Source organism: Humulus lupulus, chromosome 1, assembly GCF_963169125.1.
Source record: "Humulus lupulus chromosome 1, drHumLupu1.1, whole genome shotgun sequence".
Taxonomy (NCBI): domain Eukaryota; kingdom Viridiplantae; phylum Streptophyta; class Magnoliopsida; order Rosales; family Cannabaceae; genus Humulus; species Humulus lupulus.
Genome location: NC_084793.1, coordinates 133,082,450 through 133,097,698, shown reverse-complemented (window position 1 = coordinate 133,097,698; position 15,249 = coordinate 133,082,450). Strand labels below are relative to the sequence as shown.

Here is a 15,249-nt window from a genome sequence, read left to right as displayed (position 1 = left end):
GCTATCGCTCTATATGTGAATTCACCTCATGAACCCCTTTTACTGTTACTTCTTGAGGAACACCAAACTGTTGGGAATAAGTAGCCATATTAGAAATCAAGCTCCAAGCAGCAGTAGGAGTCTTATCCACACAGGGCTTCCCCACTTGCTGCATCAATCATACTTCTATCCAATGTTAAAAGCCCTTCATAAAAATATTGGATTAGGAGTTGCTCACTTATTTGATGGTGAGGGCAAATAGCACATAATCTCTTGAAATGCTCCCAATATTCATACAAAGACTGCCCAGTTTGTTGGTGAATGCCACAGATTACCTTCCTTCCATATTTATAGTGAAGTAATGATTGAATTAATAAATAAGATTATTTAAATAAACAGTTTAATCAATAGTCTGGCTTATTGAAGCTTAGTGTCCATGGTCATTGAATTGCCTCTACACTACACTATCAATGGTAAAGGTTTCAAAGGCAAATTTAATGGAGAAAAGAACGAAATAGCAAAGGAATTAATTTTCCAAGGCTAAGTTATAATTATGAATTAATTATATGTAATTAATTAATTAATTGACTAATTAGAATTTATTTAAAAGTTTATATTAGTAAAAATTAATATTAATCATATTTGGATTAATATTATGAGAGAGTTTAATATTATCTTATTATAAGATAATTATCCAAATATGATAATATGAGATAAGGTTGATTATGAATTAAGTGATATTTATTTAGAAATAATATTTATATTATTTTAAGAGAATCAATATATTATCTTATTTTAGTTGAATAAACAAATGAGAAAATTGGGGAGCACCATTCACTATGCACTGTGCTTGCACAGTGAGTGACACCCCACATGGTAGCTACCATGCAACATGTGCATGGGATTTAAATTTGAATTATATAAATTCAATCTATTAAAATAAGGTTAATCTTTTTGTTTGATTAATTATTTAATTGCTATTTTATTTTGATTAAAATAACAATTAAATAAAATAACATAACTAATCACATTTTGAAGGAGAGATATAAATATTTTATTATTTCTAGTTTGTCATACGTAGTGTATTTTGATTAAGAAATTTCTAAGCTTGAATTTTTTTGAAAAACTCTCTAAGCCTTCTCTCTTCTCAAAACACTCTAGATCGCATCTGTTGAGAAATTCTAGAGATCCTAAATCAAAATTTTGTGCATTACACATGCCACACACGTCCTAGTGTGTTTGAGGATCGATTTGGAACACTACTATTGACACAATTTTTCATCAACTTAATTATGTCGAGCAATTAAACAATTACACAGGAAGAAAAGAAATGAAAGAGATTTTTTACGTGGTTCAGCAGTTAAAATTTTCCTACGTCCACGAGTCACTTTTATTAAAATATGTGTTACAGCTTCAAGGAAGATCAATTTCACAGGATGCTTCTCAGCAGTAAATTTTTCGTGAGTACAAATGGCTAAATCCAAGCTATTTATAGATCTGGTTACAAGAATATCTTCCCACAAGTTTAGGGAAATTACAATGCATTCAAATTTAAATTCAAATAAATATTTAAATAATAATAATACATCTTTAATGCATTATTTAAATAAATATCCCATAAAAATAGGGATCTAATACACAATTTTAACCTAATCCATAAGAAATTGGGATTTCTTAACAACCTTTTCGTGTATTGCTTAACGCATCTTCGAGTCAGAACTCTGCTTCAACTTGCTTTGAGACCACTCGTAGCTTTGAACTCCTCATTCTAGTTGTTGCCCCCTCCTTGCTAGATGAGTCTGTCAAGCACATCTTCTAAAGGTGACTGCTTCCTCCAAATCTGCAACACATGCTCGAGTGTTGAAGAAGTGGCTTTAGAACTCATGACAAATGTGTACTAGTATAATATTGATGCTTTCTAATTCCGACCTTACACTTATATGGGCCTACATTTTGAAGCTATTTATTTATTCTTTAAATTTGGGTGTAACTTTATGCCCCCTAAAAGGTGTTGGTTTGAATCCTATGAGAGGGAAACTGTTGATCTTCACTTTTAGGAAATGTGCCCACCAACCACACTTGAGTGTGGACACGCATCAGTTCAAGATTACATGTCAAGAGTACTCAAGTACTCCCTTTCTGCACATGTCTTTTCCACTTCCACCTTTTTGCTAGCAATTTTTTAGATTAAATGTAGTCCATTAGATTTCATTTAATTCTCTTTGGCCGGTTTAGATTTATTCAAACTTCACCCCATTTTGAACCTATATAAACCCTCTATTCTTCCACAATCACCACTTTCATTTCATTTCTCTTAAAAACTAGCATGTTCTCTAAGAAGAAAAGAAATCTCAAGAATCCTCAATACCCCACTCACTCCCCTTTATAAGACGAGTTTTCCTCAATTCCTCTATGCACATATACTACTAGTCGATTGTTCGATTCTTCCATCAACGCCTAACACGTAAGTTTTCTGATCTTCTTGTTGTAGTTTTTATAGAAAAAGCTTGACAGTTATTTGATTTTTTTCTTGAAATTTTATAGAAAAATGGGTGTTTTGATCCATTATTCTAGTATAAAAATGGTAAAAAAGAATTTTTGTAGGCTAACTTGTAGGATAAATGGTATCTTTTCCTGGGACTTGAAATGGTTACGTGAAGGTATCGTATAGAGGAAGGAATACGGTTAAGAAATAGTGTTTAGGTGCACACTTTTCAATGACACTCCATATTTGGGTAACTGACCACTTCCCCTAGTTAATAGGGATCACCTTTATTATAATTAACTTCCCACTTCGCGCGTGGGGAAACTCTTGATACCCCAAAGCTGTACTAGCTTAGTTAGGTCATTATAGTTGTCTCTCTTATTTTGAGCCTTCAGTCGCGAATTCTTGAGTTTTTCAAAATTTTATTCACCTTCCTTAATCCCTTTATTTCGAGCATGCAAGCTCAAGTCTTGAAAACATTTTATCTCCATTCTTTCTAAGTGATGGGCCCTTACCTTTTTCTTTCTTGTTAGATGTTGCGAACTTCAGAAAACCAGTGAGGCTCGAGCTTGTGATCCCTTACAATCCACCATCACCTCAAGTTGAGTCTCCGTTTACTCAAAATTTGTGGTTGATTCGAGAGCATGAGGAACACCTCGAATGTGAAGACATTCGAGCCCACTTCCGATATCAATTTGTCGTAGTGGAAGAAGGGAAAAGATGGAGGTTGCGAGTAACAGCTTATCTCGACCCTGACCCCAAGTCAAGAACTATTCCCTTAGATCCAAACGTTAATGTTACCATTGCCTTCCCCTAGGCCAGCTTTCCATTGTACTTATGGAAAACTCATCAAGCCAGAAAAACTTATCTTCCCTTCCTCTCTCTTCTATTCCTACCCTTCAGGGTGATTTTTTCAAGGTTGAACTGTACAAGAGTACTATCCGCACTACAAGACACATTTCATACATCCTGTCTTGTCACGGTCTTAAACTGACCAAGGAGCTCATCTTTCGAGCTCCTAAGTCTGACAACAAAAGTTGCTACACTCCGGGTTAGGACGACCTGAAGAGAAAGGTTAAGCTCGCTGCCTGGAGTCATGAGAATATGCGAGCTGGGGAACTTTTACCTATAAATGATTATTTTAGGAAGTTTATTAATTATGCTGGTATTGACCCTTTCCAGCTCCAAACCAACTCTTAAAGAGTTCTGGCGGCACTGAAGTCGCTTTATCATTAAATTAAGAAGGAAGGTATGTCTCTTTACTAGATCATGTACCTTTTCTACATGAACAACAACCCCACAAGAGCTAAAGGTCGAGACGGGTTCTACTAACTCTCCAGCTGGCCTCGAGAGAAGAGGTTGTTCGAGGATATTCCCAACAATCCACCAAACTTCAAGACACAATTCTTTTGGACGAACGACCTCAAATTGTCCAAATTCCTTTCATTCTAATAGTTTTGTAAGTTATCTTATGCTTTTTAAAAAACTTAGATTTCTTACGATCATTTTTGGAGCTTGAAAATTCATGCCTTTCTGTTCTTTTACAACCAACTATGACCGCCCAAAACCAACTCAAGACATGGAGGCCTGCAGAGAAAGAATGTTGAAGCTCCCATATGGGCAGTGATCCCTTCATGACCTCCTACACAAGGATAAACCACACCTTTGCAAGCTCCTCAACAGAGGTGAGTCCACAAATGACTCCTCGGCTCGTAAATACACTCAATGGGAAGATGTCCACCTTCCTCGTTCCTTAAATCTTTCACCAACTCTTTTGAAATAGAGCTAGCAGTGGCTCAAGATGAGGCATCTCCAGGCTCGACAGGAGGTAAAGTAATGTTTGATATGTCTATGTGGTAAGCAACTCTTTTGAAATATGAGCCCAGAATCTTTGTTCTCTTTGATAATCCCCTGAACAACTTTTCTACTTGGTTGGGGGTAGATTATAAGGTCCATAGAAATGATAGATAGTTAGGTAAATTTCAAACAATGTATAGTTTAAAGGAGCTTTGGGAAGGGATAGCTGTTCATTTTGGAACCAATGAATATAGGAATTTTTCTAGGTTATCCCCCACCTATCGAGAAGGTACTCCCATAGAATCCTCAGAAGATAGAGGGATTTCCTGGTCCCCAAGCTCAAGCTCAAGCTCCGCGGAATCTTCCAGTTAGGATTCCCTACTAATTTTTTCTGATCTCGTTATGATAACCAGTTGCTAAAATACTTTCTCTTTTGTTTTTTAGGTGATATGGATTCAGAGCTTGACAACATACTCGTGATGTCGCCTAAGGCCCGAGATGGCAAAGTGAGGTTGCCCCTCCTTCTAATCGTGATGTTCGTCAAGGACCCTTCTTTGGTGACCTCAAAGGCTTCCCCTAGTGAGCCAAGAAACAAACCCCCCCCCCCCTTCCCCCAAAGAGAAAGACTCCACCTCCTCCTCCTCCCTCCAACAAAGTCCTTGTTGGGGATAAATGTAAAAAGGTCGCTGACCTCGAAGTTTCGAGGCAAGCAGGTGCTCCCATTCCAACTGTGGTCCACAAATTTTCCCCCAAGCCACATATGGCAGAGGATCCTGTGGCAAACAAGGTTAGAGCCTTAAGAGTTGACTTGTTCTCCGACTATCTATTTCGAACTGGGTAATCATGCAGCAACCTTAATGCTAACGTGTGGAGGTTTCTTAAGGGAGACAACACCACCATCCTCTTCAACCAAACCATGGAGCTTGGGGTTTCCATAATTTTCTCCACCTCTTTACTCTTTATTTTCTCAGTTAGTTATTCTCTAACAGTCATTGTTTTCCTTTTAGACTCTCCACGGGTTTATGCGCCAATGTTCCCTCCTATCCTCGAAGATTGTGACTAGTGAGAAGGTGGCCAACGATGTTAACCAAACCCAAGCCGAGGATGCCCTTAAAGTGATCCATGATAAGCTTGCTTCTTCCTAGGCTGAGGTCAGTCATTTGAGGGCGAAGCTTGATACGAAGACAGCAGACTTCGATGCTACAAAATCTGAGCTTCCTAATAATGGCTAAAAGATCCAGCTTCTTAAGGAGGATAAGAGTACGACCTACAAAATCCTCAAGGACGAGAAGAAATGCATGTTCAAGGAGTTCATTGCAAAAAAGAAGTGGGTCACAAACAGAGCCATGTAACAAATGTGGGCACTGAACCCAGATATTGACACCTCGTTCCTGCTAGACAAAGAAGAGGAGTTTGTGACAAAATGGAAGGCTTGATTGGTGGAAGAGGAAGCAACTACGGGCACTACAGTCGAGGCTAGTAGATAGGAGGAGAAGGGCTAAGAAGACGAGTCCACTCCAGCTGCTTAAGAGTAGTTTTTTTTCTATTTCTTAACAAGGGTTGCGTCCCTTATTTTTTGTTGTATATATTCTGTTAAGGCCAATGGGCCTGAGACAATCTTATTATAGCTCGGGTTTGAGTTACTTAATTATCTCTTATTAATATTCGTTCATTTTTAATATTTCTTTTATTCTTGAATTTTTATCTCGAAATCTTTATGCACATTGTCTACTTATAACTTTCGCCTTAATATTATGCATCAAATTTCACGATTGAAATACTTTCGAGCATATTACTAAAGACCCGTTTTTATACTTGTTTATTTGAACAAGTACAAGTTCGAGCTTAAGTTCGAATTTCTATGTATTCATACATAGTTCATTCGTTTGCTCAATTTCAACCTCGTTATATTCAATGTCGGAAACTACTTATAGCATGTATTTTTTTGTTTAAAAACACTTATTGGCGTAGTTTTATTAGTCTAGTTATTTCTTGCTTAGAGATAGTAACGTTTCCTCATCCTCAAGTATTCTCTCGAGGTTGCGAGGTTGAAACAATTATGTAAAAAATTCCAATCATGTCTCTTCTTATGAATATTGTTGATTTATCTAGAATTCCAACTTTATTCTTGTATCAATTCATTTGTACTGGTTAGTCCAGACATGTAGATAAGTTAGGCTCGTGCCTGGTTTATGTCTAGGCACTTTAATTTTTTACTTTTTATTTTTGCTATATTTTTTTGAGCCTGTGGTATGATTGTATACCACTTATGCCCCCTTGAATTCCTATGATTATGAAATCTTAGGTTATTGAATTATGAGAGCTTCTCATAAAATATAACATTAAAAAATAAGAATTGAAAAATAAAATTTTATGTATTAAAAACTAAAAATTATACAAGCTTGGTTACAACTAAATAAACATTACTCCTAAATTACTGATAATAAAGTCGAAGATGTTCACTGTTTTATGCTCCTGGAACAAACTCTCCATTCAATCCCGTTATTTTGTACATTCCAGGTCGAATGATGGTTTTGATTTGGTAAGGTCCCTCTCAATTAGGGTCGAGCACACCTGCGGAGGGGTCCTGTGTGGCCAAAAATATGTGCCTAAGCACCAAATCTCCCAATCCAAAGTGTCTGTCTCGAACCCTTTTATTGACGTATCTTGTAGCCCTTTGCTGGTATGCAACATTTTTTAGCTGGGCTTTATCTCGCTTTTCTTCAATCAGATCTAGAGATTCTTCAAGATGGGATTGGTTTGAGTCCTGATTGTATGCTTCACGTCTGATGGTAGGTATTTTGACCTCAACTGGTAGCATTGCTTTGCAGTCGTAGGCTAAGGAGAAGCTTCTATGCCCAGTTGAAGTTCGAGTTGTCATTCTGGAAACCCAAAGGACTTGTGGTAGTTCTTCTTGACATATGACTTTAGCTTCTTCAAGCCTTTTCTTATAGAAATCTTGAGGGTTTTGTTTACGACTTTGACCTAACCATTTGCTTGTGGATGGCCTATTGAAGAGAAACTTTTGATAATCTCATTTTTCTCGTTAAACTATGTGAAGAGCTCGCTGTCAAACTGGGTTCCATTGTCTGAGACTATCATCCTTGGTATCCCATATCTACAAACTATGTTTCTTACCACGAAGTCCAAAACATTTTTTGAGGAAATTGTGGCCAGAGTTTTAGCCTCACTCCATTTGGTGAAGTAGTCTATGGCCACTACTGCATACTTGACTCCACCTTTTCCCATTGGTAAGGATCCTATGGGGTCTATTCCCCATAATGCGAATGGCCACGAGGAGCTCATCATGGTGAGCTCGGTTGGTAGAGCCCGAGGTTTGGAGGCAAATCATTCACACTTGTCACAATGTTTGACGTATTCAAACGAGTCTGCCTTTACTGTAGACCAAAAATAACACTGTCTTATTATTTTCTTCAAGGGACTGTGCTCCCCAGTTTCATCTCCACAAAATCCTTCATGAATTTCTTCTAGAATCTTTTTAGCCTCTGTTGGAGTTATACACCGTAATAGTGGCATGGAATATCCTCTTCTGTACAATCTCCCTTCCAAGATAGTGTATCTTGGTATTTTGTACCTTAGTTTTTTAGCCTCGTTTCTGTTAGCAGGCAGGTTCCCAATTTCGAGGTAATCTATCATTTCAATGTCGACTTCGTCAGGCTTGGTTATGCTCATTTCTGGTAAGAACTCCACTGGTACAACATTTAGTGTATCAACGCCCTTGGTTGTTGCAAGTCAAGCTAGGGCATCCGTGTTTGAGTTTTGTTCTTGCGAAACTTGCTCGATCTTGTAGAACTCAAATTTTTTTGAATGATGCTTTGACCTTTTCCAAGTATGCTGCCATCTTAGTACCCTGAGCCTAGTACTTTCCTAGGACTTGGTTGACTACGATTTGAGAGTCACTATAGCAGTGAATGGCCTTAGTTTTTAGCTCGGAAGCTATTCTGAGCCCTGCTAATAGCTCCTTGTATTCAGCCTCGTTGTTGGAGGCCTCAAAGCCAAACCTTAAGGCTGAATGAAACTAGTTTCCTGATTTGGTTATTAGGATGATGCCTGCCCCCAATTTTTTCTCATTAGAGGATCCATCGACATATAGTTTTCACAGCTCGCAGGTTGGGGTTACGACTTCTTCGTTGGTTATTCCTATACATTTGACTATGAAGTCAGCTAAGGCTTGACCCTTTATTGTCATTCTTGAGTGATATGTAATCTCGAACTACCAAAGTTTGACGGACCATTTCAATAGTCTTCTGATGCTTCAAGTTTCGATAATATTTGTCTCAACGACTGACCAGTTAGTACATGTATAGGGTGTGCTTGGAAGTAGAGCCGAAGTTTTTGAGATGCATGTATTTTGCATAATGCCATTTTTTCCATCAGTGGATATCTCAATTCTACCCCCAGTAATGTTTTGCTAACATAATAGACAAGTCTTTGTACTTTTTTATCCTCCTTAACAAGTGTCGCAATGATTGCACGCAAGGTATAAGTACAGTATTTCCCCCGTGACTGGCTTGGATAAAATAGGTGGCCCAGCGAGATGCTTTTTGAGAGCCTAAAAGGTGAGTTCACACTCATCTAACCACTTGAACTTTTTGCTCCTATTAGAAGAAAATAAAATGGTAGGCACTTGTCTTTAGATTTTGAGATGAACCTACTTAGAGCCACCATTTGTCAGTAACGTTCTTGACATATTTTTGCTTTTGAGGTGAAGGCATGTCAATTAAGGATTTTATCCTATCCAAGTTTTCCTTCATGCCTCGAGCATTCACTATAAATGTGAGAAACTTTCTCGAAGATACTCCGAATGAGCACTTTTGTGGGTTGAGTCTCATGTTATATTTTTTAAGTATAGTAGAGCATTCTGCGAGGTCATCAACATGGTTATTACTATGTTTGGACTTGACTAGCATGTTATCCACATACACTTCCATGTTGTTTCCTATCTGTTCCGCAAACATCCTATTTACCAGTCTCTGATATGTAGCCCCATTATTTTTTAGCCCAAACTATATCACATTGTAACAATATAACCCTTTATCCATCTTGAAGCTTGTATGCTCTTGTTCGGGTGCAGGCATGGCTATCTGGTTATATCCAGAATATGTATCCATGAATGACATGATGTCGTGACCCGAGGTTGCATCCACAAGCTGATCGATTCAAGGCAGAGGGAAACAATCTTTTGGGCATGCCTTGTTGAGGTCTGAATAGTCGATGCAAGTTTGCCACTTGCCATTTGGTTTCAAGACCAGCACTGGGTTGGCTTTCCATTCTGGGTAGAAATCATCTCGGATAAACCGATTTACTTTTAATTTGTCAACCTCCTCTTTCAAGGCTTTCTTCCTCTCGTCGTCGAGTAGTCTTCTCTTTTGTTGTTTCGAAGGGAAGCTTTTGTCAATGTCTAGTGCATGACTTATAACATTGGGATTGATCCTAATCATATCTGAGTGTGACCATGCAAATACATCCTAATTTTCCCTTAGAAAGAGAATTAATTGATATCTCACTTCCTTTGTGAGGTTCTTCCCAATATTCACCACCTTTGTGATGTCCTTTTTATTGAGCTGAGTATCTTCGAGCTCTTCAATCAAATCGAGATCAACCCTATCTTCTTCCACTCTTGGGTTGATTTCGACCTCCACCTTGTAAACCACTTCTTCAATTTCCTCAATAATAAGTAGTGCATGTGCACAAGCTTTTCCCTTTCCCCTCATCGAGATGGTATAACATTCTTGAGCGGCTAGCTGGTCTCCTTTAAGTGTCCCGATACAGCTAGGGGTTGGAAACTTAATGGCCAAGTGCCTTATAGATGTAACTAACCTCAGCCAGATTAGGGTGGTCTCTCGGGCAGGACATTGTAGGCCGATGGGGTGTCTACTAAGATGAACTCTAGTATTTTGGTTATTGAGACTCGATAGTCACCTAAGGTTACTGGGAGCTCGATAGATCCTTTGCTGGCGATTCATTCTCTTGACAATCCGTATAATGTTGTAGCACTGGCTTTAAGGTCTCGAACAGACAGACCATATTTTCCAAGGTCGCCTTATAAAGGATGTTCACCGAGCTTCCATTATCGATCAGAACTCGGCGCACTCCCTTGTTGGCAAGCTGGAAGGTTAGGACCAAGGGGCCATTTTGAGGAAATTGGACGTGTGAAGCATCCTCTTTTGTGAAAGTGATAAGTTGGGATTCAACTCTTCGTTGTTTCGGAGCTCGCAATTCAGGCACATAAGGATATCCATCTCTCGTTTTGAGCTCCTGGACGTATCTCTTTTGAACGTTTCTACCCGACATTGCAATGTGCAGTCCCACCGCGATGGTTATCGCACCTTCTCCATTGATTGGGTTAGGTAGATTATCCTCCCTTGCATGTGGGGCTACGACTTGTTAGGCAGGTTAAGCCTAAACTGGCTGGACTTGGTTTTGGTTTCTGACATATTGTCTGAGGTAGCCTCTCGAGATCAACCCTTCGATCTCATCTTTTAGTTTTCTGCATTCCTTAGTTGTATGACCAACATCTCTGTGGATTCTGCAATACCTTTTTGAATCCCTCTTGGTTTGCTGATGTTGCATTCTGTCAGGTCACCTGAAGGGGACCAAATTCTCATTCGCGACAAATATATTCTCCTAGGTATCTATGAGCTCAATGTATACTATGTAAATGGAGAAGTGTTTATCTCCTTTCTTTTACTTACCCCCGTCAACCTCGCGGTTGTTCCCTACATTATTCTTTCTCTTCGAAGAATTGTCTCCTAAGGGGTGTGCTATGGAGGGCGTAGCCAAGATAGTGGCTGAGTTAATGTTTGTCGTTGTAGTTATTGAGGGCAGAGAAGCCAGTTTCAGTGCTGACCTCACCTCCTCTACATTGACAAACCTCAGAGCCCGAGTGGTGAACTCGGTTATTGTCCTCACAAGCTTCCTTTGCATGTCATCCCATGGAGGACTTCCTGTCATCAACATTGCAAGCTCGAGCCACTTTTATATTGAACCTCGTCAGGTAGCTCTTCAATGATTCACCTGGCTGTTGTCTAACATTTGTTAGGGTGGAAGCCTCGGGTTTGATACTATTCGCAGCTTGGAACTGCTTCTTGAATTCCTTAGACAACTGACCCCACGATGAGATCAAGTGCCTTCAAAACTTATCAAACTAACTCTTTGCTAGTCTGATGAGTGTGGCCGGGAAGAGGATGCATCTAAGCTCATATCTGACATTGCTGGCTCGCATCATAGTATTGAATGTGCTCAAGTGGTTGCTTGGGTCGGTAGTCCCATCATATGGTGCCACGTGGGGTAACTTGAAACCATTGGGGAACAGTGTGTTCAAGATATGCGAAGTAAAAGGCTCGAGCTCCTCATCAAAATCGTAAGCCTTTTCTTTTTTTCTTCTTGAAGGAGCCTGAATGCTTCCTTAAGTTGATTGGTTCGCTCTTGAACTAAATCCATTTGAGGGGGAGCTTGCTCTACTAGGAGTTGGTTGTTGTTCGTAGGAAATCCAGCTCCTTATCGCAGTATAGGGATGTTATGATTTTTGTATACTAGTTGTAGAGGCTCCCTTCGGGCATTTAAGTGTGCCCTCAGATCTGGTTTTGGCTGATTGAACTACCCTCGGTTCTGGTTCAGGTGGTCCCAAAGATCAGGATAATCATTTGGATAGTTCTTGTAATATCTAGGCTCAGGGTTATAGACATTCACCGACCTACTGTAGTCCTGACCTTCGTCAAGGAAGCTGACACTTCTTTCTGGCTGTTGTTCTTATTGTGGGGCTTGATTGGGAGGTGGGTTATTCACGTGCACCCTAGTTCTGGTTGCACGTGACCTATAACTCCCGGATGCCTAGGGTTTTCTTGCCTATCCGTGTTCTTGATGTTCCTCAAGTGAGTCCTCACGTTCACCCCTATGATTGTGTAACGACCCAAAAATGCTAATAGGGTTTAGGGCCTTCATTAGCGTGCTGGGAGGACATAATTGGATATGTATGTGATTATATTATTTAACCGCGTGACTATGTGGCATGCATGATATATATGATGATGTGAATATATTATATCCATGTTTATGAGCGTTAGATATGCATGTGTGCCCTTTATTGTTTATAATGGCATATTTGTAATTTTGGCCCGTTAGGGCATAAATGCGATTATATGTGATAAATGGTTGATACCACATTATTATATGGATGTATTTGCACAACACGGCTCGAAGTGATCCTAGTGAGCGAATTAGCAAAATAGTCACAGCGTGGTTTAATACCCGACTCGGGGTGAGCTTAGGGGTATTTTGGGAAGTTTTATGTATATTTGGGGTTTAATGAGTAATGGATATGTATTTGATAATTAGTGGACTTGACAAGATTAATTGGGAATTTGTAGGATGACTTGAGAAATTAGTGGGAATTGGGAATGATTGTTTTACCCTTAGAACAATTGAAGGGGATGGGATGTCTTGAGGGGTATTTTAGTCCTTTTTCTGGGATATTTAGTCAGCTGGGTTTTAGGAAACCACCAGAAATCGCTAAGGAACCTCACAGAATACTCTCTCTCCCTCTCACTCACGTGCTCTCTGTCTCTCCCTCTTCTTGTAACTTGAAGCTAAGGAAAACAGCTAGAGGAACTCAAGGATTTTGGTTGGTTTAAGCTGGGGAAGATCAAAGCTAGGATTAGCCAAAGAAGAACTCTGAGGATCAAGATATATTTGAGGTAAGATCTTTGTTGTATCTGCTAGAATTTAGGTTTGTTAGGCTGAATTCTATTGTGTTATTGTTAGAAGTTAGAGGTTGCATGAGTTTTGGTTTCCAAGCTGGTTTTGGGTGTTTGATGGTGTAAGAAAATGGTTATAGGTTAGTTGTGATAGTTGTGATATAAGGATAAGTTTTCTAGGTTCAAATTTAAGTTAGGCTGAAGTTTGGGATTAAGTTTTAAGGTTTAGACTCGAGGAAGAATGCTAAAAAAAAAATGGAATTTCTGGGTTTGGGGCCTCGAGCCACGGCCCTGTTCTTCAAGCGTCGCGGCCCATGCAAGAAGAGGCTAGGATACCTCTGTTCGCCAGGTGCGCCGCGACCCAAGAGGGAGCAAGTCGCAGCACTTGCCCTCCTGCAGGGAGGGTTAGGTCTCTATATTAAGGGCGGGTCGCCACCCTTATGGGCGAGTCGTGACCCTAAATGGGAAAAAAAGGGCAGCCAAGGTTTTTAGGCTTGGGGAGGTTCGGGGATTCAAACCTAAGCGCTCGGGACGAGTTCTACTACCCAGTTTAGTAGAGTTCAAGGTCCCGGAGGCTAGTATTTGATTCCAAAACATTTATTTGGATTATAGATTGATAATTATCCATTGATAATTGTGACTAGGATTATCGTGAAGGCTCATGACTGAGGATCGTGCTCGGAACCGTTCTTTATCAATCACTCAGGATCCAAGGTAAGAAAACTGCACCCATGTGGTTGTGCTTGGGACTAAGGTTCCCTGTAATTGAACATAAGTATTGTGTGACTGTATGGTTGTTGTATGCAATATGAAAGTATGACCTAAGGGTACCGAGGCTGCTGATAAGTGTACTGAACGCAACTCGGCCATAGCAAGCTGGTATCAGCTAGATAAACAGAGGGCTTAGCCTAAGGGTGTTGACACCTTAACATTTCTATTACTGATTGAGATGTATGCTTGAAAATACATTTTTACCGTTGTTTAGCTTAATACTTGTACTCTGCTGAGTAATTGAATTAATTGGATTAAAGTTGATTGAATTCTATTGTTGCTATATGTGTTTTTTGTTCATGGTTTTCTTGCCGGGCCTTGGCTCACGGGTGCTATGTGGTGCAGGTAAAGTCAAAGGGAAATTGGACCAACCATTAGTTGGAGAGCTCTGGGGCGGAGTGTACATCGCCAACTGCTCGACCGCCACGGCCAAGGGGAAAGTTACAGGAATAGAGCTCTAAATTGTATATTGCCATTAGATTGGATTTTGTTGTATCAGCTTTTGGGAGTGGTATTTACCACTTATACCCTGTTCTTAGGATCCCATGTATTAAACATTTGTATTAATGAAAATTAACTGATTGTGACCAAAATCTTTTAACCCTAACCTGTTAGTTGACTTTAGGATCACATTTACGTTCAAACAACTTGGTTAGTAAGTCCAGCACTATTTTAAAATACACAATGTAACGGTCTTGGTTATCTAGGGCGTTATAACTTGGCATCAGAGCATTCTAGGTTTAAGGGTTCCTAAAGATTGGCTGGGCATGTACACTCGCCGCTAAAGACAAGCTCAACCCAGGGTTTGGTAACCATATATGTGGTTATATGCTTGAATGTTTAAATGAAATATAAATGCTTTATTTGCATGATTGATAGGGAGCATGAGATATACTAATAGGGCCTGGCCCTTGACTACTATGTGATTATGATGAGGAATGATTATTAGCAATGCTACTGTATGTGAATAAATGTTTAAATGCTTGTTTGTGTCTTGACTGCATATTGTTGGTTGAGTTTCGATATTGGACCATGGAAAGAATGTTAATCTATCATCATTGCCTAACTGTCGAGTCATTGATTGCATATAAACTTGGACAGATATGTGTCCAAGGTGATCAATACGACTAGCCAGCACAAGAGTTGAGGCTAGAGATGATGAGCAGGGCCAGAACCCTTCACCAGTCTCTAAGAACTGGCAGCAGATACTTGGTGATATGCAAGCCAGGCTATAGAGTCAGGAAGAGCAGATTTGCCTTTTGAGACAACTGGCTCCGTCAAGGAGTGCTGCACCTATTGTGCCACCTGTTGTGGCACCAGTTGTACAACCACCTGAGGTTGGAAACAGGTGGGAGCCACTTTATGAACAATTCAGGAGACAGCATCCTCCAACCTTCGAGGGAGGACCAGATCCACTGAAGGCTAAATAATGGATGAATATGACTACTTCCATCCTAGACTTTATGAGGGTAAAAGGTAATGTCAGGGTGGCCTGTGCCA

At 39.7% G+C, this 15,249-nt stretch overlaps 1 non-coding gene across 1 annotated transcript; it reads left to right on the top strand.

Annotated features, from left to right (window-relative positions):
• The first annotated feature begins 219 nt into the window (after nt 1–219).
• On the top strand, nt 220–327 carry LOC133813256 (small nucleolar RNA R71). Its single transcript, XR_009884289.1, has one exon. It is a non-coding gene; the product is annotated as a small nucleolar RNA R71 (small nucleolar RNA).
• The last annotated feature ends 14,922 nt before the right edge of the window (nt 328–15,249 follow it).